This window comes from Sapajus apella, unplaced genomic scaffold (assembly GCF_009761245.1).
Source record: "Sapajus apella isolate SASKATOON/1434 unplaced genomic scaffold, GSC_monkey_1.0 scaffold36, whole genome shotgun sequence".
NCBI classification, from domain to species: domain Eukaryota; kingdom Metazoa; phylum Chordata; class Mammalia; order Primates; family Cebidae; genus Sapajus; species Sapajus apella.
Window position 1 is genome coordinate 32411961 of NW_022436976.1, and position 23512 is coordinate 32435472.

The 23512-nt window shown below is 48.3% G+C and overlaps 1 long non-coding RNA gene across 2 annotated transcripts in view; it reads right to left on the reverse strand.

Moving 5' to 3' along the window:
* Positions 1 to 7130: 7130 nt before the first annotated feature.
* Positions 7131 to 23512, reverse strand: part of LOC116564023 — a 35809-nt gene continuing 19427 nt past the window's right edge. The window contains exons 3-5 of one of the 2 annotated variants that reach the window (XR_004274688.1): positions 18254 to 18347; positions 9825 to 12071; positions 7131 to 8323 (exon numbers count right to left, since the gene is read on the reverse strand). This is a non-coding gene — a long non-coding RNA (uncharacterized LOC116564023). Of the gene's footprint in view, positions 8324 to 9824; positions 12072 to 18253; positions 18348 to 23512 lie in introns of those variants that run through there. The other variant, XR_004274690.1, reaches the window with a different exon arrangement.

Sequence of the window (23512 nt, forward strand, 5' to 3'; positions counted from 1 at the left end):
TGACCACAGTGGACCTTGACTATTCACTTCGGACCTAGAGCTGGACACGATGCTGTGGCACGGCCTAGGCGGTGAGGCTGCCTGGGACCCTCATTCATCTATGCAGGCCCTCGGGCTCAGGTCTCAGCACCTGCTCCTTGCCTGGGCTTGGCCATAGAAAGAAAGAGATGAACAAACACCTGGGGACAGTGGGTCTGCCTCATTCTCCCTGACAGGCGCCGTCCTGAGGGGAGAAGGCCCCAGTCCTCGTGGAGGAGGCCCCACTTGGATCTGGCATCCAGCCTCTCCTCTGTTCTGGAGCTGCAGGGCCCAGGTGACAAGGCCCTGGAAGGAAAGCAGGAGCTCAGTGTGGGGGTGCTGGAGGGATGCTACAGTGTAGATGATAGTGATGGAGGGGGCCTGAGACAGATGGCTGGCCCTCAGAGACACTGATGCAGAGCTGGCACCCCAACATGCGGCCGTCTGGAGCAGCCGTGTCCCAGGCCTCCGTGAAGACTGAAAGTCTGCCACTCTCCAGCCGTGACTCACCCGACTGCCTGGGGGTCCCTCTTCCTTGTCTGGGGGTCCCTCTTCCTTGTCTGGGTAGCCCTGCCTTCTGCAAGAAGCATCCTGTTCCCCACCCTCTCCCAACTCTCCCTATGACACCAAGGACTGTCTCATGTCCCATGAGTCATTGTTATTGCCACTTCTAGGAGTGTATTCTGCCAAAATAAGCAAAGAGGTGGGCAAAGATTTAGTCGCAGTGGCGTTCGTCACAGTGATGATGACAACACTGCTACGTCTGTGTGGCTGGACCCACTCATGCACACAATTCTTCCTCCTCATTCATTCATTCAATCCTCAGACATGTTAAGAGGGGCAAGGTGCCTCTCCTCTACCTTACATCTGGCAATGACTTCCCATCGCATTTCGAATGGAAATGCAACCCTCACCAGGCCTACAGGGCCCTAAGGATCTGTCTCAGTGTCTTTCCAATTCTGGATGGGCATTTGCTGTGTCTGTCCCACACTCTCCCCCCACATCTTCCGCTCCTCTTCAGTCTCAGCTCAGCCTCCCCTTGGCCCTGGCTGGCCAGCCTTGGCTGAGACGGCTCCCTGTCCCGGGTCACTGTCCCATCACTACCCTGTTTCAGTGGCTTCATAAATTATCTCAGTGAGTGCTTTTTGTCCACTCAAAATCTCAAAGCCCCACGAGAACAGGGACTTGTCTTTTTCTGGGTTCTACCTTGAGTGCCCATGTTTGTGCCTGGCATGGTGGAAGGAAAGAAGAGAGGGAGGGCTGGGGTATTCCCTTGGCCATTTTACAGATGAGCCTGGGGAGAAGAGGTGGACAGTTCCTGGGATCGGAGGCCCAGCCCTCCCCCAGCATTCCCGGCACCCGCACCCCTGCCAGGTGAGGCTGCTGCCCTGCTTGGCATTCCAGCCGCGGTGCCTTCCCTCCTTCACTTCCCACCGCGCCGGGAGTGGGTTTGTGATAACGTCCGAATAAATTATTGAAGCGACTTTCCCTGAGGCCGGGATGCAACTCCAGGCTGATAACCAGGTGGGGGCTGGGGAGAGGCTGGGCTCCTGCACCTGCTGGAGCTGCTTCCTCCAGCGCCCCTGAGGAGCCTGTTAATTACCCGGCTGAGGTGGGGGGGCAGCAGGAGCTCCTTGCTCTTAAAGAAACCAGGCCGAGAGGTGGGGCTGGTGTTGTGGGACCACAGCTGTGGCTGGGCCTCACTCCTGGCTTCTTCATTCATGGACTGCTCCCTAAGACCATGGGAGTCCTCCCAGAGAACCCCAAAGTAGGCAGTGCACACTCCAAGGAACTGGGGTGAGGAGCCTCTCTATAGGGGTAAAGTGGAGGGAGCAGTGGGGACCCCCGTGGAATAAGACAGGGGAAGCATGGGGTGGGTGCCCGAAGAGGGCAGAGGCTGTTGCCTGAGGAAACACGAGGGGCAGAAGCAGAAGCTGGGCCTCACAGGGCCTGGCGTGGGCACAGACGGGGCGCAGGCGTGCCTGTCGGATGTGGCAGTGCTTCCCCATGACCGTGGGGCAGGGGCTGCCCCTCCGTGGAGGGGAGGTAAAGCTGCCTGCCGCCTGAGCCACATGCCCAGGTGTGTGAGTGGTGCTGGTGTCCTGCTTTTTCTAAGAATCGATCTGTCTGAGGTGGTGACAGAGGGCCCCTGAGTCTCAGGTGAAGGCCCAGGGAAAGACACACCAGTCACCAGCCTTCCCGTTCCCAGCCCCTGGTGCTGGCACGACCCATGGCTCTGAGACCTCAGCCAGGGCCCAGTGAGACCTCAAGTCTCGGGAGGGTCTGGAACTGGGTGGCCATGCCTGCCTGAGGCCCTGCTATTTCAGGGCCCAGGTGACCACCACCCCAAGCGAGGGCTGCTGTCTTTTCACTCAAGGAAATCTCCTTCCTCCTCCCGCCTGAGTTTTCCTCCCAAGGCCCCCATCACAAGCATCATTTTCCGAAGGAGCCTTAGAAATCCCAGCCAGGACGGGCAGGGTCTAGCACAACTTCTGCTGGGGGCCCTGCACAGCCCGCCAAGTCAGAGAGCAGACCCCTGCTTCAAAGAGGAAGAGAAGGGGAGAAATGCAGCCCCCAAAAAACAACCCAAATCCGTATCCCAAATTATGCTCCTGCCCCTCTGTAATCATCAGTGGTGGCAGCACTCTTTGAGGTTACCAAGACTTACTCTATGTTGTGCTAAGGTGGGTGACACGGTGGCCTGGTGGCTATGCAGGGCAAGGCAGGGCCTAGAACTGAGGTTGGGAGTCATGGCCAGAGGGGGATTCTCAGCGGAGGAACAGGCACCTGAGCCTTGGGTGTCTTTCTAAAAGTCCCAAGGCAAGTGGGTGGCCAGCTGGTGGGCTGTGTTCCAGTGTCCTTGAGACATTTATGTTTGGGAACCAATGTAGGGCAAAGGGCTCAAGCCAGGCAGGGTGAGGACCTGGCTGCCGTGTGTCAGCTGTGTGACCTTATCTGAATGTCCTGACCTCTCCTGGGCTCAAATGCTCCTCCTGCCCCAGCCTCCTGAGTAGCTAGGACTGCAGGCAAGCACCACCACACCCAGCTAAAAATTTTTTTTATTGTTTGTAGAGATGGGGTCTTGCTATGTTGCCCAGGCTGGCCTCAAACTCCCGACCTCAAGAGATCCTCTTGTCTTGGTTTCCCAGAGTACTAGGATTACAGCGTGAGCCGCCACACCCAGACTGCGGCTTGAATGTAAACCACCTGCATGCAGTGAAGCCCAAGCTCTCCTCCAATGGCCTCAGAGCTGTCCAGTCTGGGCTGGGCAGACCCTGTAGCGCTCAGCACACAGGAGGTGCCCATGAAGCCCAGAGGACCTTGAGGCAGAGAGCTGGAGTGGTGCACGCTGCGGCAGCCTAGGAAACATAGGCCAGTGCGGCCCAGCCACAGTCGTGGGCCCTTTCTGGGCCTTGGTTTCCTTACTGCCAGTGTGGACCGCAGTTCCTGCCCTCCCTCCACACAGGACGCAGGTGAAATAACAATGGCTAATCCTCATGAAGTGCTTCCCGGGACTCTGTTGTCCCGAGAGCCACCTGTATCTTACCTCATTTAGTCCACACACCAACCCTGCGGGGTAGACACTGTTATTCCACTTTACAGATGAAGAAGCAGAGGCACGGAGGGTTAAATAACTTGCCCAGAGATAGCAACTGTGGCTAAGGCTGGCTTCAGGGTCACTGCTCTGAACCTCCAAGCTGCAGGTGGCAGGATCAGGAACAGATATTTGTGCTCCAGCTTCTTGGGCTGTCAGAACAGGTCCTGGTCACCTCCTAGACACTGGCAGGACCTGCCAGGGCCACAGAGCCTGGTGGTGGCTGGGCTTCCTGGACAGGGGAGCTCTTCTTTGCCTGTCAGAGCAGACTTGAGCAGACTGAACCCCAGGACTCAGGCTATGGGTGGGACTGTGGGAGGAGGAAGAGAGGGGGTCTGTGGCCAGGGCCTCAGCGACAGGACAGACCGTCAGTGGGCAACAACAGCCTCGGCCTCCATTTGCAGTCAAGGGCAGAGCTACGTCCTTAGGGCTGCCTCCCACCCCTGCCAGCACCTGGCAATTGCTCCTAGGGGTGAAGAGCGGCTGCAGCCCTGGGAGGAATGCCTGAGGCCGACGCCACATGGTGAGCCTAGGTGCCTGGCCCAGCTGGCTCCCAGCCCATCCGTTGCAGGAATGGAAAGGGCAGACAGTTGGAAGGGCAAAAAAAGGAAGCAATGTGCCCACAAAGCCTCTGCTGGGCTAAACCCCAGCAAGTCCCCACACGGCCTGCTGCATGGAATGGCAATGACAGCCTATCTAACAGAGGGGAAACTGAGGACTAGGGTAAGGAGTGTGGAGGAAACAGACAATTAAAAGCAAAGGGGACAGCTGAGCAGGGAGTGCTTGCAGCCCTGGAGATACAAAGTTGCACGTGGGCTAAAGACTGAGATGCAGCATTTACTGAGCACCTTTTTTGTGCCGGGCAATGTGCCCTGTCAGTTTCATTTTACAGATAAGCAAACTAAGGTTCAGAAAAGAGGAAGTGGCCAGTCCCTGGTCATGCGGCTGCCTGAGTGAGAGCTGTAAGTTGTACTTTCTCCCCTCCTGGAAGTTTTCGTTTGCTGGGGAAAGCAGATTCATATCAGACTCAAGGCAACTCAGCCGTGATTGAGATAGAAACCGAGTCTTCTGGGAGACAGAGGGAGGGGGAGTGCCAGTGGGAAGGGTTTTGTGAAGGTCACATCTGACTGGGCCTATTTGTACCACTTTAAAAGGCAAGTCAAGGAGAAGGAAGGTGTGGGGACAGAGGGCATGGGGGCAGAGAGGTGAGGGCCATGCTTGGAGAATCGTGAGAATCCCGGGAGGCTGGAGGACTGGTTTTGAGAGTAGTGGGAAGGGAGGGAGGCCAGGCAGTCCCGGGTGGGGTCCCCTGAGGCACAGAGGGCCCTGGGGCTTGGAGCGTGGGGATGGGAAGTGGCTGGGAGGAAGCTGCACAGGGCACAGGGTGCAGGGCTTGGGGAAGCTGGGTGTGGAGCCAGGCACCTGCTGGGCTACTGGGTTCCCCCAGCGGCTCTCAGGGTCTCAGACTCTGTATCAGGCATACCTTGGGTTAAGTCCTGGCTCTGCTGTTGCTAGCTGGGTGGCCTTGGGAAGTTGCTCATCATCTCTGAGACTGGCTTTTCCCTTCTGTAAAGAGAAGATAAGCATAGAACTGCTTTCAGGGGTGGCTGTGGATGGCAGCTGTGAGCACCCAAGGCATTTCACTTAACCCTTCTGACCTAGGAGTTAGGAGCTGTCATCGCCCTCATGTAACGAAGGGCTACCTGGTGACGGATCACGGCTAGGATGCGAAGGTGCAGACATTTTGGCCTCCCATGGGATAATTTAGATGGGCCACATGGGCTCCAGGGATGGCTAAGACTCGTTTGGACCTGCGTCGCTGTTCAACTTCTCTCTGCCAAATCCTGCTTCCTCCCTATCTCTTCCCCAGGTGTTGACGTTTCTAGTAAATGTCCTGTCCATGTCAAAGTTTGTCTGAAGATGTGCTCCAGGACCACCCCACCTGCAACAGGGCCCATTTATGTTGCAGCCAGCATGGCAATCCTGAGTCTGGGACGGTGCCCACAGACTGCTTCTGTGAGCTGCAAGCCTTCAGTGGCCAGTCCCCAAGCCCCCAGCTCCACTCGGAGAAAGGACCAGCTAACCCACGGAGAAGAGGAACCGTCTGCATGGAGAGCCAGGAAAGGTCCTTTGGAGCCAGACACACTGGGCTCTGTGGGGGGCGGGATGGCTGGCCCCAAAAGAATAAGTCCATGTCCTAAGCCCCAGAACCCATAAATATTGCCTTGTTTGGAAAGAAATTCTTTGTAGATGTCATTAGAGATTTGAGATGAAGAGATCATCCTGTACTAGTCATGTGTGCCCTAAATCCAGTGGCAAGTGTCTGTACAAGAATAAGGCAGGGCTGGGTGCAGTGGCCCACAGAAGGTGATTTTTATCCCAGCACTGTGGAAGGCCAAGGCAGGAGGACTGCTTGAGCCCAGGAGTTCAAGACCGGCCTGGACAACAGAGTGAGACCCCATCTCTATACAAAAATACAAAAAATTAGCCAGACGTGGTGGCACATGCCTATAGTCCTAGCTACTCAGGAGGGGGAAGTGGGAGGATGACTTGAATCCGGGAGGCAGAGGTTACAGTGGCTCACTGCCACTGCATGGCAGCCTGGGCAACGGAGCAAGACCCTGTCTCAAAAAAAATTAAAAAGGGAGTGAGGCCGAAGGAGAGAGACACACCTAGAGAAGAAGGCAATGTAAAGACGCAGAAATGGGAGTGACGTGGCCACCACAGCCAGGGAAGCCGAAGAGGCAGGACAAGAACCTCCCTCAGCGCCTCCAGAGGGAGCACCGCGCTGCGCACACCTTGTTTCTGCTCCAGACCTGCCACGCTGAGAGAAAGGAATTCTGCTGCTTTTGAGGCCACTCTGTCTGAAAGAATTTGTGACAGCAGTCACAGGAAACTAAGGTCTCACATCCATTTTCCACGCCACCCCCTTGAGAAGCTGGGGCAAGCAGTTCTGGAGGTCCTAGTGACTGGACACTGAGCCGGCGCGGGCGGGGTCGGGGCGAGAGGAGAGCTCTCTAGAGAAGTCTCCTTGCACTTGGATTTTGACCTCTGACCTTGAGTAGGAAGTGTTCATGGGTGGCGGTGGGGTGCGCATAATATTCAACAGCCCAGAGAATTGAACATCATGGTGCTTTCTAGAAATTTTGACTTGCAGATGTGGCGGGAATGGGAGGTACCTAGAAGGGAGAGGAGGAGACGCCACTCAACAGGAGGACAGGGCCCGGTCGCAGAGGCCACTGCGTGCCTGTGCGAGGCTTGCTCTGATGTGAGATTTTGTTTAACTTTATATTCTAGAACAGATTTAAAGTTTCAGAAGATAATGCCAAGTTTGTATAGAGTATCTGTACATGATTTCCCCTAATATTAACATCTTACTTGAGTGTGGGTATATTCCTTACAATGATTGAACCCACACCAGGCTGTTCGCATTAACTGAAGTCTGCGCTTGATTCAGATCTCCTTTGTTTTTGCCTGAATGTCCCTCTGGGGCCGGGACCCCGTCGAGGACCCCACATTGCGTTCGGTCAGCCTGTCTCCCTAGGCTCCTACTGGCTGTGACAGTTTCTCAGACTTTCCTTGTCTTTGATGACCTTGACAGTTTTGAGGAGACTGTCCCTCAGTTTGAATTTGTCCCATGCTTTTCTCATGACTAGACTGCGGTTATGGGTTTTGGGGAGGAAGACCACAGAAGCAAATGGTGATTTTTATGCCATCGTAACAAAGGTGTGCACTGTCACCGAGACCTACCCCTGTTGCCACTGACCTTGGTCACCTGGCTGAGGTGATGTTGTCAGGCTTCTCCCTTGTAACCCTCAAGTTACTCTTTTCCCTCCCTTTCCACGCCGCATTCTTTGGAAGAAGGTCACTATGCAGAGCCCACGCTGAAGGGTGAAAGTTATGCTCCAACTCCTAGAGGCGTGAGGGGTTTTAAGCAGGACATTTGCATGATCAGACTATCTTCTTAAAACCCAGTGTTGACAAAGATGTGGGGAAATAGACACCCTTCTATATTCTGTTGGTGCAAGTGTAGATTGGAGCAGGGTTTTAGGGGGACAATTTGACAAATCCTTCAAATGCTATGTGCATATACCCTTTGACCCAGCAAGTCAACCCTGCAGGAATGTCCACAGGCAGAGTGTTACCTGGACAGAATTCCAGTGGCGGCACTGTTGGTAGCCAACCAAAGTCTGAAAACAACTGAATCCTCATTCATAGGGCAATGGATGGGCAAACTGGTAGATCGGTATCACGAAATACTAGGCAGCCATCGAAAAGGAGTTAAATCTACGTGTCTGGACATGTGAAGTTCTCCAAGATAGGTTACAAGCGAAAACGTTGTCACAAGGTTGTTATATGTGTGATCCAAATCCACTGCATGAATAAAAGAGATGCACATTGATATGGAAGGTGCATGGCGGGACCCACAAGGAGCCAGAACCTGGTGGCTTTGAGGAGAGGGACCCTGGGAGTAAGGATGGGGAATGGGGAGGGCATTTCTACTTCTCATTTTATACCTGTCTGTAGTGTTTGACATTTTGCTCAATAAGCAAGTATTGCTTTCATGATAAAATGTATTTAATATTAAAAATATTTCTTTGAAGAGTTGCATTTGAAGGAACCCCCCACGGCTGCTTGTGAAGGGTGAGGCGGGGGATCCAGGGTGGAGTGGAGAGACCCGGTAGGAGATCCAGGGTGATTAGATGGCACCTGTGGAGACAGGAGAAGGTAGGCTGGGGGTCACCTAGCAGGGAGAATCGAGAGGACTGGGTATTTCTTGGTGAGGGTGGGTGGGGGGAGAAGGTGTTTCCCGCAGGGCCCTGGCAGGAAGCAGATGGTGCACTCCAGCTGGGGATGGAGGAGAATAACCAAGGTACTGCTGACCAAAGCCGGGACATGTTAAGGGAAACTAACAAGGGATGGCACAGCACCTGGGCTGGTCACGTGTGGGAGATGCCACCACCCCCAGGCAGAGGTAGGGCAAGGCCGCCAGAACTAGACAGGGTGGTTGTGGGAGAAGGTGCTTGACAGGAGGGACCAGCCTACCCATGGCCTGGAAGGAGGGGGCCTGGAGCAGACACCCCAACCTCACTCCTGCCTCCCTATCTCCTCTTGGAGATGGTACCTCCCGTTGGCCAAACCCAGCTGGAAACCACAGAGCTTGCCCATGCAGGGCAGCCTCCTGGGTGAAAGCTGGTTAGGGAAGAGTAGAGGAGACCCAGTACCCAGAGGGAGGGGTGTAGGTGCATGTCCAGATTCCTGGCTTTGGTGCTGAGGGATGGAGGGCGCCTTGGAGATGGGGGCAGAAGGAGAAGCAGGTTTGCAGGAGGATGACGAGTACCACTGGGGTCTGCGTCAGGTGGAGGAGGCTGCGTGCTTCACAAACAGCCCTGCAACCTGGTGGTGATGGGGGGGAGCGGTTTCAGATATTGGGCTGGAGCTTAGATTCCAGTTGGGCTAGTTTCTCATGGCAGACCCTTTTCCTATGGGGACCCTTTGCGTTCACCCACCCCGCTTCTACCTGCTCGGGCACACAGGCCTCTGTCTGAGTGTAGAATGGGCCCTAGATGGCTTTTGTTGGGGGCACACATCAGGGCCTGGGCATCCCCTAGTTCTTCAGGGTTTCCAGGGTCACTGCTCTGGGACCTGTGGCCCTGTAAGGCAGCCTAGGGACACAGGGTCTCTGGCTGGGTGAAGCAGAGGGGAGGGGGCATCCTACTAAAGCTTGCTGAGACTAGTCTCAGGACGACAGGGCCTTGGGCCACGGCATTGTACCCAGGCAGGGGCAGACCATGAAACAGCTTGGTTTTCTGTGAAAGGGCAGCTATGAGCTAGGCAGGGGGAGGGGCACTGTCCCACCGCCCTGTAGGGGACTGGAGTTCCTTCACGGTGGCGACCAGCTCCTCAGAGGTACGAAGACCCCAGAATGATGGAAATAGGGTGTTTGCAGGGAGAACAAGGAACCCATTGGCACCCTCAGCACATTCCATAGGATTCTATAATCAGATTCGCTCTCAGCAGGGCCCAGGAGAGACGGGACAATGGGCGGGGCAGAAAAGGAGCCAGGAACTGCCTCAGTGCTGAACTCGCCTATTCTTCCCTCCCCTACCCCATTCCAGTGCTTTTAAACCTCTCCATCTGATTGGCCCTCACTGATCCTCAGGGGAAGCAGCCTCTCAGAGGAATGGGACTGGTCCAGGGTCATACTCACTTGTCCAGGACTTACTCCTGACCCCAAATTCTGCCCTTTCTTTGTGGGAGGCTATTTTCCCAACCCCCTTTGGTGACAGGCTCACCCCGACTCCCTGCAAGGCTGGTACATAATTTATGAGATCCAGCGTAAGATGAAAATGTAGAGCTCCCTGTTAAAAAATTATTAAGCATTTCAGGGTGATGCCTGCAGAGTACTAAACCATTCTAAACGCAGAGCCCCGTGCAGCGGCACAGATCTCCAGCCCTGGCAGCCAGCCCTGCCCTCAGTACTGCCTAGTGCTAGCCTCCTCCTTCCTCCACCCCCTGGCCCCAGTCAACCCCGAGAACCCAGCACTCCACCCTCCTAGGCTCCAGGTTAGGCCAGGGGCTCCTGGGTGTCCTACAGACCCTGGGTGTCCCTAGATGGTACTGGGGAGCATCATCTCTGGCAGTCTGCGGGCTTCTTGAGGAACTCCCCCAGAGTCTGCAGCACCCAGCACAGGCCTGTGGATATTTTGTAAGTGACAGAGCACATGTCTTCCGGCTAGGACATTTAGGGCAGCTCGGAAGCCCATCCCACCCTGACTCCCTGGGCACAAGCAGGGGAAGCTCCCAGACTCGGCACTTCCTTCTGGGTTCACCCAGGTCCAATCAGGACCCACAGCCAGGTCTCCCTAGTTTCTGGTTCCCCATGCCAGGGTGAAATGGCCCCTCCCTTTCTTGGAAAAAAAGTGAGGACTAAGGCAGATTTAGTCAGTAAGGAGATTTCTCAGAAAGCAGCTGTAAAGTTCCGTGACAGGGTGAGAATTAGTAGATTAATATCCGACGCCAGGCTCGGGGCTTGGGGCTCTGGGCTCTGAGCTCTCTAAATTTCTCCTTCCAGTCAAAAGGAGTTGTACTTCTGGAACAGATAATTGATACCATTCCCATTGTACAGATGAGAAACTACAGCTCAGAGAGGTCAAAATGCTTTAAGTTGGCTGATGTGCAATTTAAACCTAGTTCTGGCCCAACCTGCCTCCCAGGTCCCTGGGCTGAGTCAGGCCCTGTCCCCGCCCTCATGGCCCTCACTAGTAACTGAGACATACACAGAGTAAGATACACAGGGAACTCAGTGGAGGTGGAGGTCATTGTGAGTAGGGCAGTCAGGGGAGACTTCCTAGAGGAGGTGGAGGAGAGAAGCACCTGAGCTGTCTTTGAAGGTCAAACATTATTCTCTTCAGGGTACCTGTGGCAGGTAAGCAGAACAGCCTGAGCAAAGGGGTAGAGGATGGCTGGACATGGAGGGTCTGGGATCTCCATACAGGGCCTAGGAGTCCAGAGGTCCTGGCAGGAGTCCCTGAGTGGACAGCAACCAGGCTGAAGCACTTGGCCTTGGTCCTCTGGGCCAGAGAACTCTGGATGGGGGCAGGCTGGACATTCTGGGGCAGCTGTGAGAAGGATGGGGTTCCATTCTGGGCTGCAAGGAGCAGGGGGTAGCTCAACTATAGAAAGGCCAGGGGGTCAGACCTGGGTGGTTCAGAAGCAGCAGAAGGAGATAGTCAAGGACTGTTTCATAGAGTTTTCCCTGCTTACTAACTCCTGGACCTTGGATCAAGGATCTGCAGAAATCTCAGTGCCAGCAGGCAGCCTCCGACTGCACAGGGTGACAGCGGGCTCAGAAGCCCAAGGGTCTGCCATCACTTGTTCAGGTGCTTACATTGCCCAGGTCCCAGGAGAGAGTTACAGGAGAGAAGACAGTGATGATCAAGCTCCCAGAAACACTCCTTTGATAGATGGGAACACTGAGGCTGGCAGCGGGAAAGGACTTACCCCAGACTATACCCCAGCCAATAAAAGGCGTGGCCAGCTGAGAACATTGGTCCAGGATGGGTCTTTTTATTCTTTTTGAAAAGAGAAGCAAACATTGGTGAGAATGCACGTGTCAGGGGCCACTGGAGCAAGCATTATGGTTTGTTTTGACTGTGTAAGATGACATCAAGCTCAGAGACTAAGTTCCCTGTCCAAGGGCCCACAGCTGAAAAGCAGGCAGGTGATTCTTTGCCAAGTCTGTTTTCTCATCTGTGTAAGGTGGGATCAGGCTGGGAGAGGCTCATAAGGAGCAAAAGAAGGGCTTGGGAACCTCTCCACTGTTGTCCAGGAGACTGGCTCCTGGCAACCAAGGTTAGATCTAGAGGCTTGATTGTATGGTGAATTATTCAGATAGTACTGTGAATTTCCATCAGGAGGAATTAAATGTCTGGTTGTCCTCATTTTGTGATATTAGCTGTTATTGAAGAACATTGACTAGATCAATTTTCTCATTATTGCACTAGGGCTTGCAAAATGAAGATATTCTGATATTCCTTTACCATTTGTTACCTAGAATATCTCTATCAAGGGAAATTTCTCTTTATCAACTATTAGTTTACCATGAGGCATAGTCACTGCAGGTGTTACAGTCTAAACAAGTATGTGACTGACAGAATTAAATTTATCTTTTTCTGAAAGAAAATCTCAAAGGACCAAATAGCATAAAATAAACGAAGAAAATTGTTAAGCAGATATTCCCCCAAACCACTATACTTTAAAGAGTCACAGGCAAATCGTTAAAGCCTTTTAGAAATGTATGTCTTGAATGCTATGTAAATGGTTCCAGAGCATAGAGGAAGAAGAGCTTCCAGTTATTTTCATGAAAACTATTTAACATTGACAGCAAAACACAAGAAAGCACAGAATAGAACACAATAAGTCAGCTCACATTAATATTGAAGGTGCAAGCATCCTAAGTAAAAAAATTGTTTTAGGAATATACTTTAAAATATAGGCATACATTAAGGAAATAACTTACTGCTGTAACAAACCTTTGGAGTTTATACCAGAAATGCAAGGATGGTTCAGTTTTAGAAAATCAACAAATTTAGGTTAATATCAATAATGTAATATTAATATAAATGTCATATAAATATAGTACATCAAAAGAGGGAAAAATCATGCTATTTTCTGTATAGATATCGAAAACGCATTTGATAAAATTCAACATCCATTCCTGATTTTTAAAAACTTCTTGATAAAATAGAAATAGGTAGATATTTCCTTAATAAGACAATATCAAAGCAAATGCCATCTATTTGCATAATGATGAACAATTTGAAGCATTGCCAACAAATTTGTCAGCAAGAAAAGGATGTCTCCTTTCAACAGTCTTATTTAACATTACTTTGGAGATATTAGCCACTATAATTTCACACACACAAAAAAATAGAGATATAAGTATTGGGAAGAAATAAAGAGACAAAAGTGCTGTGTTATTTGCATATGATATGATTATACACTTGAAAAACTTTAAAGAACTATTACAAATAAGGTGACTTGGTACAATAAATGGGTAAAAATTAAAATATAAAAATTAATAGCTTTCTTATATGACAATGAGTTAGAAAAGATAAAGAAAAGATTCCATCTACAAAAGTAGCAAAAATTATAAAATATCTTGCAACATGTTTAATAAGAAACATGCAAGATCTGTATGAAAAACGTTTTAATGCCACTGGATACCTAAAACACAATAAGAATAAATGGAAAATGATGTCCTGTTCTTGAAAAGGAAGAGGGTATTTTAACAAAATCAATTCCTTAAATTAATGTATACATTTAGAATGATTCCAATAAAAATAAAAATAGAGTTTTTCCTCAATATATATATAACGGCTAAAATATGGTAGATATTTAGTTTTAGCTTATGTGAAGTTCAAAATAGATATTCCTGATTGGCAGTTTTTCTCTCTCCCTTTCTTTCTCTCTCTCCCTTTCCCTCTTTACTTCCCCTCTCCCATTCAGATTTCTTCAACCTTGTGTCTCTGTTATTTTCAACACATCATTTCCAAGGTGACTAGGCTCACATCTGCCTCCAGTTGGTAGAGGAACATGAATGACCAAACATTGAAGGATTTTAGGGACCAGTCCTAGAAGTGATACACATCACTTCCACTCACATTTCATTGGCTAGAATTCAATCAATCATATGACCACATTTAATTATAAGAAAGGCTAGGATAGGTAGTCTATCTGGTTGCTTGAGAAATAGAGGAACTGAGTTGAAGCACTTTTGTCATGGGAAAATTGACACATTCTAAAGTTTACATGAAAAACATTCAGGAATAGCTGGGGAACATTATAAACAATTTTATGCAAATTTTGACAACTTAGATAAAATGGACAAGTTCCTTAAAAATGCAACTCTAGCAAAACTGACAAAAGAAGAAACAGAGAACCCAAATAGCCCCATTCTATGAAAGAAATAAAATTTACAATAAAAATTCTTCCCACAAAGAAAACTCCAGGTCCAAATGGTCTTTGCTGGTGAATTCTACCAAACATTTAAGGAAGGAAGAAATAATACTAATTCTACACCAACAATTTCAGAAAACAGAGCTTTTAAAAATCAGCACTGAATGCCAATTTTTGTCATCTATAGAGAAAATAATACGAACACTTCCTGACTCATTTTAGGAGACCAGTATAATACTGATATAAAAAACCAGTAAAGATATTACAAGAAAAGTAAATGCAGACAAATATTCCTCATGAAATTCAGGAGTTCGAGACCAGCCTGACCAACATGGAGAAACCCCGTCTTACTAGAAACACAAAAATTAGCCTGGTGTGGTGGTGCATGCCTATAATCCCAGCTACTCAGGAGGCTGAGGCAGGAGAATTGCTTGAACCCGGGAGGCGGAGGTTGCAGTGAGCTGAAATCACGCCATTGCACTCCAGCCTGAGCAACAAGAGCAAAATTCTGTCTAAAAAAAAAAAATTCCTCATGAATACAGATGTGAAAACTCTTAACCAAATATTAGCAAATTGAATCCAGCAATATATTAAAGGAACAATATGTCATAACAAGTGAGGTTTGTTTCAGAAGTGCAAGCATTCGGAAATAAATGTAATTCACCATATTAAAAAAAATAAAGGAGAAAATCCACAGGATTATTTCTACAGATGCAGAAAAATAATTTGAGAAAATTCTAAATCTATTCGTTATAAAAAACTGTTGGCAAACTAAAAGTAGATGGCAAATTACTTGAACTGATAAAGGCCATCTACAAAAAATCTGCAGCTAACATCATGCTTAATGGTGAAACATTTAATCTCTTTTTCCTAAGTTCAGCAATCAGGCAAGAATGTCTACTCTCACCATGTCTATTTGACATTGAGCTGAAAGTTTTAGTGCATTAAAATAAGAATAATAAAAGGGACCAAGAATGGTGGTTCACGCCTATAATCCCAGCAGTTTGGGAGGCCAAGGCAGGAGGATCACTTGAGGCCTGGAGTTCAAGACCAACCTGGGCAACACAGACCTTGTTTCTGTACAAACACGTGCACGCACACACACACACACACACACACACTAGCCTGGCTTATAATAATTTGTTACTTGAAAGGCTGAGGGGGGAGGATCACTTGAGCCAAGGAGGTTGAGGTTGTAGTGAGCCAGGATCATGCCACGGCACAGTAGCCTGGATGACAGAGGGTGGCAGACCGAGACCCTGCCTCAAAAAAAACAGAAATAAAAGACACAAACATCAAAAAGGAATGAATTAAAATGTGGAATTTGTAGATGACATATTGTTTAATCAGAAAACTCTGTGGAATTTATGAAAATTACTAGAACTAGTAAGCAAATTTAGCAAGTTTGCAGGTTATGAAGTGAGTTTATAAAAATCAATTTTATTTCCATATACTAGGGAAAAACAATTGAAACGAAAATTTAAAATATCATTTCATTGTCATCAGAAAACATCAACTACCAGAAACAGCAAATAAAGTATGTGTAAACATGTGTCTAAAAATATGGCCAAGAGAGGACTTGATATGGTTAGGTGTCCATTCTCCCCAAAATGACGCGTAGATTCAACACAATCCCTATTATAGTGAGAGTAGGCCCTTTTAAAGAAGTAGCTGATTTGAAATTTTATGTGAGAATTTAATCGTCCAGCATAGCTAAAACAATCTTGAAAATGAAGAACAAGTTTAAAGAACTAACTCTGTCTGACTTAACAACTTACTGTAAAGCAACAGCAATCAAGACAATGAGACACTGATGTAAGTATACACAAATAGAACAAAGGAACAGAACATAAAATTCAGAAACAGATCTTATTTATATGGTTAAGTTTCAACTGAGGGACCAAAACAATTCACTGGAAAAGGAACTTCTTTTTGAACAAATGGTGCTGGAACAACTGAATATCGCTATGGGAAAACGTTAAACAAAGTCCTTATCTCACTCCAAACACAGACATTAATTTGATGTGAATCATAGACGTAAATGAAAAGCCATAATCACAGTTTCTAGAAAAAAAATAGGAGAATGCATTTGGGGCACTGAGGTAAGCAAAGATTTCTTAGAGGTCAGGATATAAAATAACCATAAAAGAAAACAATTGATAAACTTTGAAATTAGATACTTTTCCAATCAAAAGACATAATTGAAAAAATGACTTTGGGACACCAAGGCAGTATTATTGCTTGAGCCTGGGAGTTCAAGACCAGCCTGAGCAACATAGTGAGACCTCCATCTCTACAAAAAAGAAAATTAGTGGGGTGTGGTGGCATGTGTCTGTGGTCTCAGCTACTCAGGAGGCTGAGGTAGGAGGATTGCTTAAGCCCAGGAGCTTGAAGCTGCAGTGAATCACCATCATACCACTGCCTTCCAGCCTGGGTGATCCTATCTCAAAAGAGAAAGAGAGAGAGAGAGGAGAGAGAGAGACAGAGAGAGAGAGAGAGAGAGAGAGAATGAATAGGTGAGCTACAGTTTGGTAGAAAATATTCACAAAACGTAAATAGGTGTGCATCTGTGTGTGTGTGTGTGTGTGTGTGTGTGTGTGTGTGTGAGACAAAGGACTGGTATCCAGGATATCAAGTACTCCTGCAACTCAATAATTTAAAAAATAAACAACCTAACTTTTAATTTAGGCCAAAGGTTTTAACAGACACTTCACAAAAGTTATGCAAATGGACAATAAGCAAATGAAGAAATACTCAACACCATCAGTCATCATGTAAATATAAATTAAATCACAATAAGATGCAACCACCCAACTACCAGAAAATTGAAAAATTAACAACATCACAAATACAGCACAGGTTGTGGATCAGTTGGAATTCTTATATACTGTTGGTGGAAATATAAAATGGTACAACTATTTTTTTTTAAGCCTGATAGCTTCTTACGTGACTAACACACACCTACCCTCCTACCTAGCAGTTCCACCAAGAGAAATGAAAAAAATATCTTCACAAAAAGATTTGTACAAGAATGTTCATAATGGCTTTGTTCATAGTTGTCCAAAATTGGAAGCAGTCCAGGTATCTGTTGATAGGAGTCTGGCTAAAGAGAGTGTGGATTATGCACATAATGGAACATCATGCAGCAATCAGAAGGAGGAAACTGTGGCTTCACAGAACAACCTGGATGAAATTTTAGAACAAGCAAAACAAATCTGTGATGGAAAACCTCAGCTGTTGTGTCTAGGATGATGGGAGTGGAGACTGACCAGGAGGGAGCATGAGGGAATCTTCTGGAATGATGGAAATGGTCTATATCTTATTTTGAATAGTTACATGTGTATACAATTGTCAAAACTTGCCAAACCAAATACCTGAAGATCTATGCATTTTATTATATCTAAATTAGACCACAATAAAAACTAAAAGAATAGCTAGGAAGATGACACAAGAAATAAAGGATCCAGAATTAGATACAAAACCCTACGAGAATGTAGTTTTTCTAATAAGTGGGTAAAAATGGATCATTTAATAATGATACTTGGGTAACTGGAAAAAAGTAGGTTGAAACCGTGTATCACTTCTTACACCAACATTTATTTTGGATGGATCAAAGACTGAAAGATAAATAAATGAAACCATGAAAGTACTGAAGAAAACATATTTCATTCTTTTGTTGTTCTTTGTTTGGAAAGGCGAAGACCTTTCTCAAAATAATTCAAACCCAGAAGCTGTAAAAAAAAGAAAAAAAGATAAATATGATCACACTAAAATTAAAATTAACCACATCTGATTGGGGGAAAATACCATAAATAAAATGGAAAGAAAATGAATAAACTATTATGTAAAGAGAGACCTTTTTTTTTTTTTAAGATTAATAACCCAAGGAAAAAATGGGCACAGGACATGGACAGATGGCTCACAGAAAGTATATGCAAATGGCTTCCAAATACATGAAAAGATGTCCCCCTGAATCACAGTAAGAGAAATGCTAATGAAAATGACATGAAGTTTCCATTTTCCCCAGCTAGATAATACAGATAAAAATTTTTGATAATATCCTGTGTTGGTAAGAGCAGAGGGCAGTAAGCTCTCTCCTGCTTTGTTAATGGGAATATAAATTGATAACTCTTGGGAGGACAATCTGGCGATATCTATCAAATACAAAATTGCACTCACCCTGTGACCCAGGCATTCAGCTTCCAGGAATTAATTCAACAGATACACTTCCACATGTCCAGAAAGATGAATGACAGAGATATCTATTGCAGCCCTGTTCACAGTGGCAAATAATAGCCATCAGGAGGATGCTGGTTAAATAAATGACTGTCTTGATATAATGGAATTCCTTGAGGTTGCTTCAAGTACACCGAAGCAGTTTCATGTGGTCCCTCAGAACACAGACTCTGCAGCTAGGATGGCTGGCTCCCCAGCTCTGCCATTTACTGATTGTGTGACCTAGAGCCAGTTCCTTCACTTAATCTCTCTGTGCCTCAGTTTCTGCTATCTCTAAAATGGGACTAGTAAGAATAACACTGATAATAAAAATAACAGCAGAAACAGCAGTAATAACGTTAACGCCACCTGCCTCAAAGCTGTGCTGAAAATTAAATACGCAAATTACATAAAGCGTTTAAATCGGCGCCCGGTGTATGCTAAGTACCGTGTGTGTAGGCTAGAATTGTTGCTGATCTAAAACAATTTCCAAAATGCATCAAGGACAAAAAAGCAAGACAGGGTTCCAGTGATAGAAACTGTTCAGGATAGTCCTACATACTTATGCTTGTATAGGCATGAAATAGCTCTAGAAGGGTACATGGTAGAACAAGCAAAACAAGTCTGGGATGAAAAATTTCAGTTGTTGCCTCTAGGATGATGGGAGTGGAGACTGACCAGGAGGAAACATGAGGGAATCTTCTGGAATGATGGAAATGTTCTATGTCTTCTTTTGAATAGTTACACATGTATACAATTGTCAAAACTAAAAACTACAAATTGCCTCTGAGGAGTAACCAGCAGTGGGAGACACAGTTCCTACTGAGTAACTTTTATACTTTTACATAATTTTTTTCACAAAGTATGTATCTTATCTCTGCCAACATTGCAATATTAAAAAAGACATATTTTGAAAAGAAAATCCCCTGGGGTGATGGAGCTGTTCTGTGCTCTGATTAAGGTGGTGGTTACATACGTTTGTACATGAGTTAGAATTCATAGGATTGTACATCAAAAGAAAAAGGTAAATTTTACTACATAATTTTTTTAAAGTGAAAAAAGAGAAAGTCCCTTTGGCCTCAATACATAATGTAGCACAAGCCTTGGGGATGGGATGCCAACGACGAAGGGACTGAGTTTTGTGGAGGAAGAAAGTCTTGGAGCCGGGGAAGGAACCGCGGCAGTGGGAGCAGAGAGGGTTTGGGGCTGTGCGGGGAGACGCCTGGGCTTCATTCTTCTGTGAAACATGCACCGTCCGCCAGGCACTGTCCGTGTGCTCTCTCCTCATCACAACCCCGAGATTCACAACCCCGAGAACAGCAGCTGCCGCCATTCCCACTCTGCGTGAGGTTCAGATGACTGGCCTGGTGTGTGAGCAGCAGCTTGTCTGACTCTAAAACCTTGGTTCTTTTAAGCACACGAAGTTCCTTTTCCCCCAGTAAATTAGATCCAGGGGAGTCTGGGAAGGCTTCACAGAGGAGGTGACACTGAACTAAAGCCTTGCTGAGTTTACCTAGGACTTTGGTCCTGCGCAGTCCTAAGCAGTGCCTTTCACAACGTGTTCTCTGTGACTGGCTCCCCCTGTAGTTGTGCCGTGTACAGCCTGCCCAGTCATGGCCAGTAACTCCGAGACCCTCACACAGAGATGCAGAAGGCGTCTCAGGAAGATTTTGCTGTATGACAAATCACTTCTCAAATGCGTTGTCTGTTTAAAACAATAAGCATTTACAGGCCAGCAGGGCAGTTCTTTTGATCTCAGCAGGCTTCTTTCCTCTACCTGAGCCAAAAGGTGGGTCTGCTGTAGGGTGATCAACCATCCTGGTTTTCCTGGGACTGTCCCAGTGATAGGCCCGAAAGACCCATGTCCCACGAGCAACCTTAATCCTGGGCAGACTGTGACAATTTGGTGACCCTGGTTGACTGGGGGCTCTCAGGCTGGGGTGGGCCTGGGCTTTGGTGGCTGAGGCCCCCCTCTATGGGGTCTCTCATTCTCCAGCAGCCAAGCCCAGTCATTCTTATGGCAGCAGTGATGGGCCAGGACAGTGAAAAGAAGCAAGCAGGGTCTCTTACAGCTGAGGCTCAGAACGAGCCTGTCATCACTACTGCCGCATTCCGTTGGTCAAAGCAAGTCATAAGGCCAGCCTAGATGGAGGGGTAGGAAAATAGCATACCCACCACCCACTTGATGGGAGGAACTGTGAAGTCACACTGCAAGGGGCACAGATAGGGGAGGAGGGTGGAGACCTGGGTCCAAGTGTGTAATCAGCCTGTCACGGAAGGGATGTCCTGACTCAGGTGCAGCAATAAACACAGTGACATCACAACTGCCCAGTGGAACCATAAATGCGTATTGTTTTAAACCAACAGATACAATTGGGAGGCGGTTTATTACACAACAAAATCCAATTGACGCACCCGCCCCTAACTCCTGTGACATATTTGGGGAGTGGCAGGAATTTCACTGAGGCTGGAGCATGGTGGGACTGTCAAAGGGTGAAGAGAGAGACAGAGCGCATGCGAGAAGAATGGCTGGGGCCAGTGTTTTCTCCTAGACTGGCAGGACGAGACTAGGAGAAGGGCCATTATTCCTTTACACAGGCGGGAAACACTGAGCCCAGAGAGGGCAGTCATGCGCTTAGGACCACACAGCAAATCAGCACAGGCAGGGATTGGAGCCACGACTTTCCCTGCTAGGCTAAGGGAGGTATGGGAGGAAGAGGAGGCTTGAAGGTACTTTTGCAGTTTCTTTACCCAGGACCAAGAGGCCACCAGCTATTTGTAAAGAAGTGGGGGTGAGGCGTGCTATTAGAGAAGGGGGGTATTGAAATCACTGGAACTCCCCAGAGCACCTGTGCTCCTGCAAGCCTGTGTTTATTTATTTCTTCAATTTGAATGATTCTTTTCTTCAAAAATTCCCTGGGGCTCCCTCTGTATTATTAGGTAGCAAATGGGGTGGTGGTGGGGGGGGGTGGGGGAAGCAGCCGGCAGCCTTGACCAGGGTTCTCTTGCCTCCTGGGGAGGCCCCTCAGGCCAGTTCCACGGCGAGGTCCTCCCTGCAGTGTTCTGACCAAATCGGCCCCGGCAGTCCCTTTGGACTAGTCACTTCTTTCCTAGGACCTTGGGCTCCTCCTCTGTACCTTGAAGGGGTGACAAGGTGAGACTCGGTGTGTGTGGTAGGGTTAGAGTCACCAAGGAGTGTCCTGGTTTGAGGAAACTGTGGTGGCCGGACCTGTGCGGGGGACATTACTGCCCCCAAAGTGGCTGAGAGGGAGTTGGTAGAGTGTAGCACACCACCAGTGATCATGAGGAGGCAGGAGGGGCTCTGTCCTCTGTTAGGAAGGCCACATGGTATTCTGTTTGACCAGCAGTTCCTACTGTGTGCCCAGGGCTTACACATACCCTTCATTGCTATATTGGCCCATGGCCGCTTCCCTGCACTCCTGGGGGGAACCACCGGCTGCCCCAGTGGACAGATAAGGACACCAAGGATCAGGAGGAGAAGTGGCGCGTCCCGCAGCACACAGTAGGTAGGACACACAGCAACTGACTCTGGCTTCCAGGTTCCTCCCACAGATCTGCAGAGCGTCTGTCCCCCGTTCCGGCCCCACGTGCCAGGACTGGGTCCTCTTGGCTGGCCCTGCAGCTGCGTTCTGCCTCTGCAGTGTGGACTGACGCCTCACAGGAGCTCCCTGGCCTCTGGCCTCTGGTGGGTTCTTTCAGCAGGAAGGAGCCTCAGGAGCTCTGGGGGTGGGCGGAGAAAGAGGCTGGCGGGTTCACTCCGGGCCCCCTGCTGAGCCAGTGGTGTTCCTGTGCTGAAGGCCACCGGCCCTCTCCCACCGCTTCGGCCCTCACAGGCTCCAGGACTGCTGCCTGTCTTGGCCTGTGGGTCCAGGGATGGCCACTGCTCCCCACTGTTGCTGTCTCGGGGAATTTCATCATCCCTTCCTTCCCCTGTCATTAAAGTCACTTCTGTCACACCTGTGGGAGGGACCCTGGGAGACACCCTCCTCCCACTCCCAAAGAGCTCTGGGCTCTGCCACCCACCCTTCCTCCTCTCCCCTCTCCGCACCCCCCAGCCCTCTCCTGTGAGCCGGTGATCGGGGCTGGGAGGAAACCAGCGTTTGCCGCATTCACTTCGTACTTCCCGTTAACCAATTCGATTTTCTCTAAAAGCTTTTTAAAAAAATGAACCTGGGTTTTTTTCAAGTAACTTTTTAGCTTAGGACAGTTTCAGATTTACAGAAATATTGTGAAGATAGTTCAGAGATCAACTCACTTCTTAAACTTTATTTTAAAAGGAAACACTTTATTATTTCTGCAAATGGAAAACCAGCATGGCTTGCCTCAAATAGACTTTCATCTTAAAAATGAACAGTGAAAACAAGACAGTGTTATTATATTTTAAAAATTAAAGAATTAACAGCCTTATACAAATAGTAATAAATCTCATTGGTTACAAAAGTGCAGAGTTGGCTGGTGTGTGTGTGTGTGCACGCGCGCGTGCGTGTGGGCTAAGAGGAGGTAATTCAACCCGCTCCCGGTGCTGCCTCTCCCAGTGCTGGGCCATGTGGCTTTTTTCTCCATGCCCATGTTAATGACCCTGCTGAAAGCTGTCCAAGGAATGGGCCAGCCATGGGGCAGCCCACCAGAATGGAGCACCCACCTGCGTGGGCTCCATTCTGACGACTTACATATATTCCCATCACAGCCGCCCAGCCACCTGAAGGGACAGTAGGTACATCATTATCTGTATTTCTTAGGTGAAGAAATGGAGGCAGGTTAAGTAACTGGTTCAAGGCCACAGCCAGGAGTTACACCAAGGTAGCTGGACCCCAAAGCCTGCACTTTACCCACTGTGTTCTTCTGCCGAGAGCTGAAAAAGGGGGAACGGTCTTTGAATAGGAGTTCACCAGGGCTGTCTCCTCAGTTTTGTCTCCCCCAACCAACTTTGTACTCTGAAACTTCTCAGCTACACAGAAAAGTTGAAAATGTGCTCTTCCTTCAATTTCTGCCATGATTGTGAGGCCTCCCCAGCCATGTGGAACTGTGAGGCCCTTAAACTTCTTTCCTTTATAGGCCAGGCACAGTGGCTCAGGCCTGTAATCCCAGCACTTTGGGAGGCTGAGATGGATGGATCATTTGAGGTCAGGAGTTCAAGACCACCCTGGCCAATATGGCAAAACCCCCTCTACTAAAAATACAAAAAAAAAAAAAAAAAAAAAA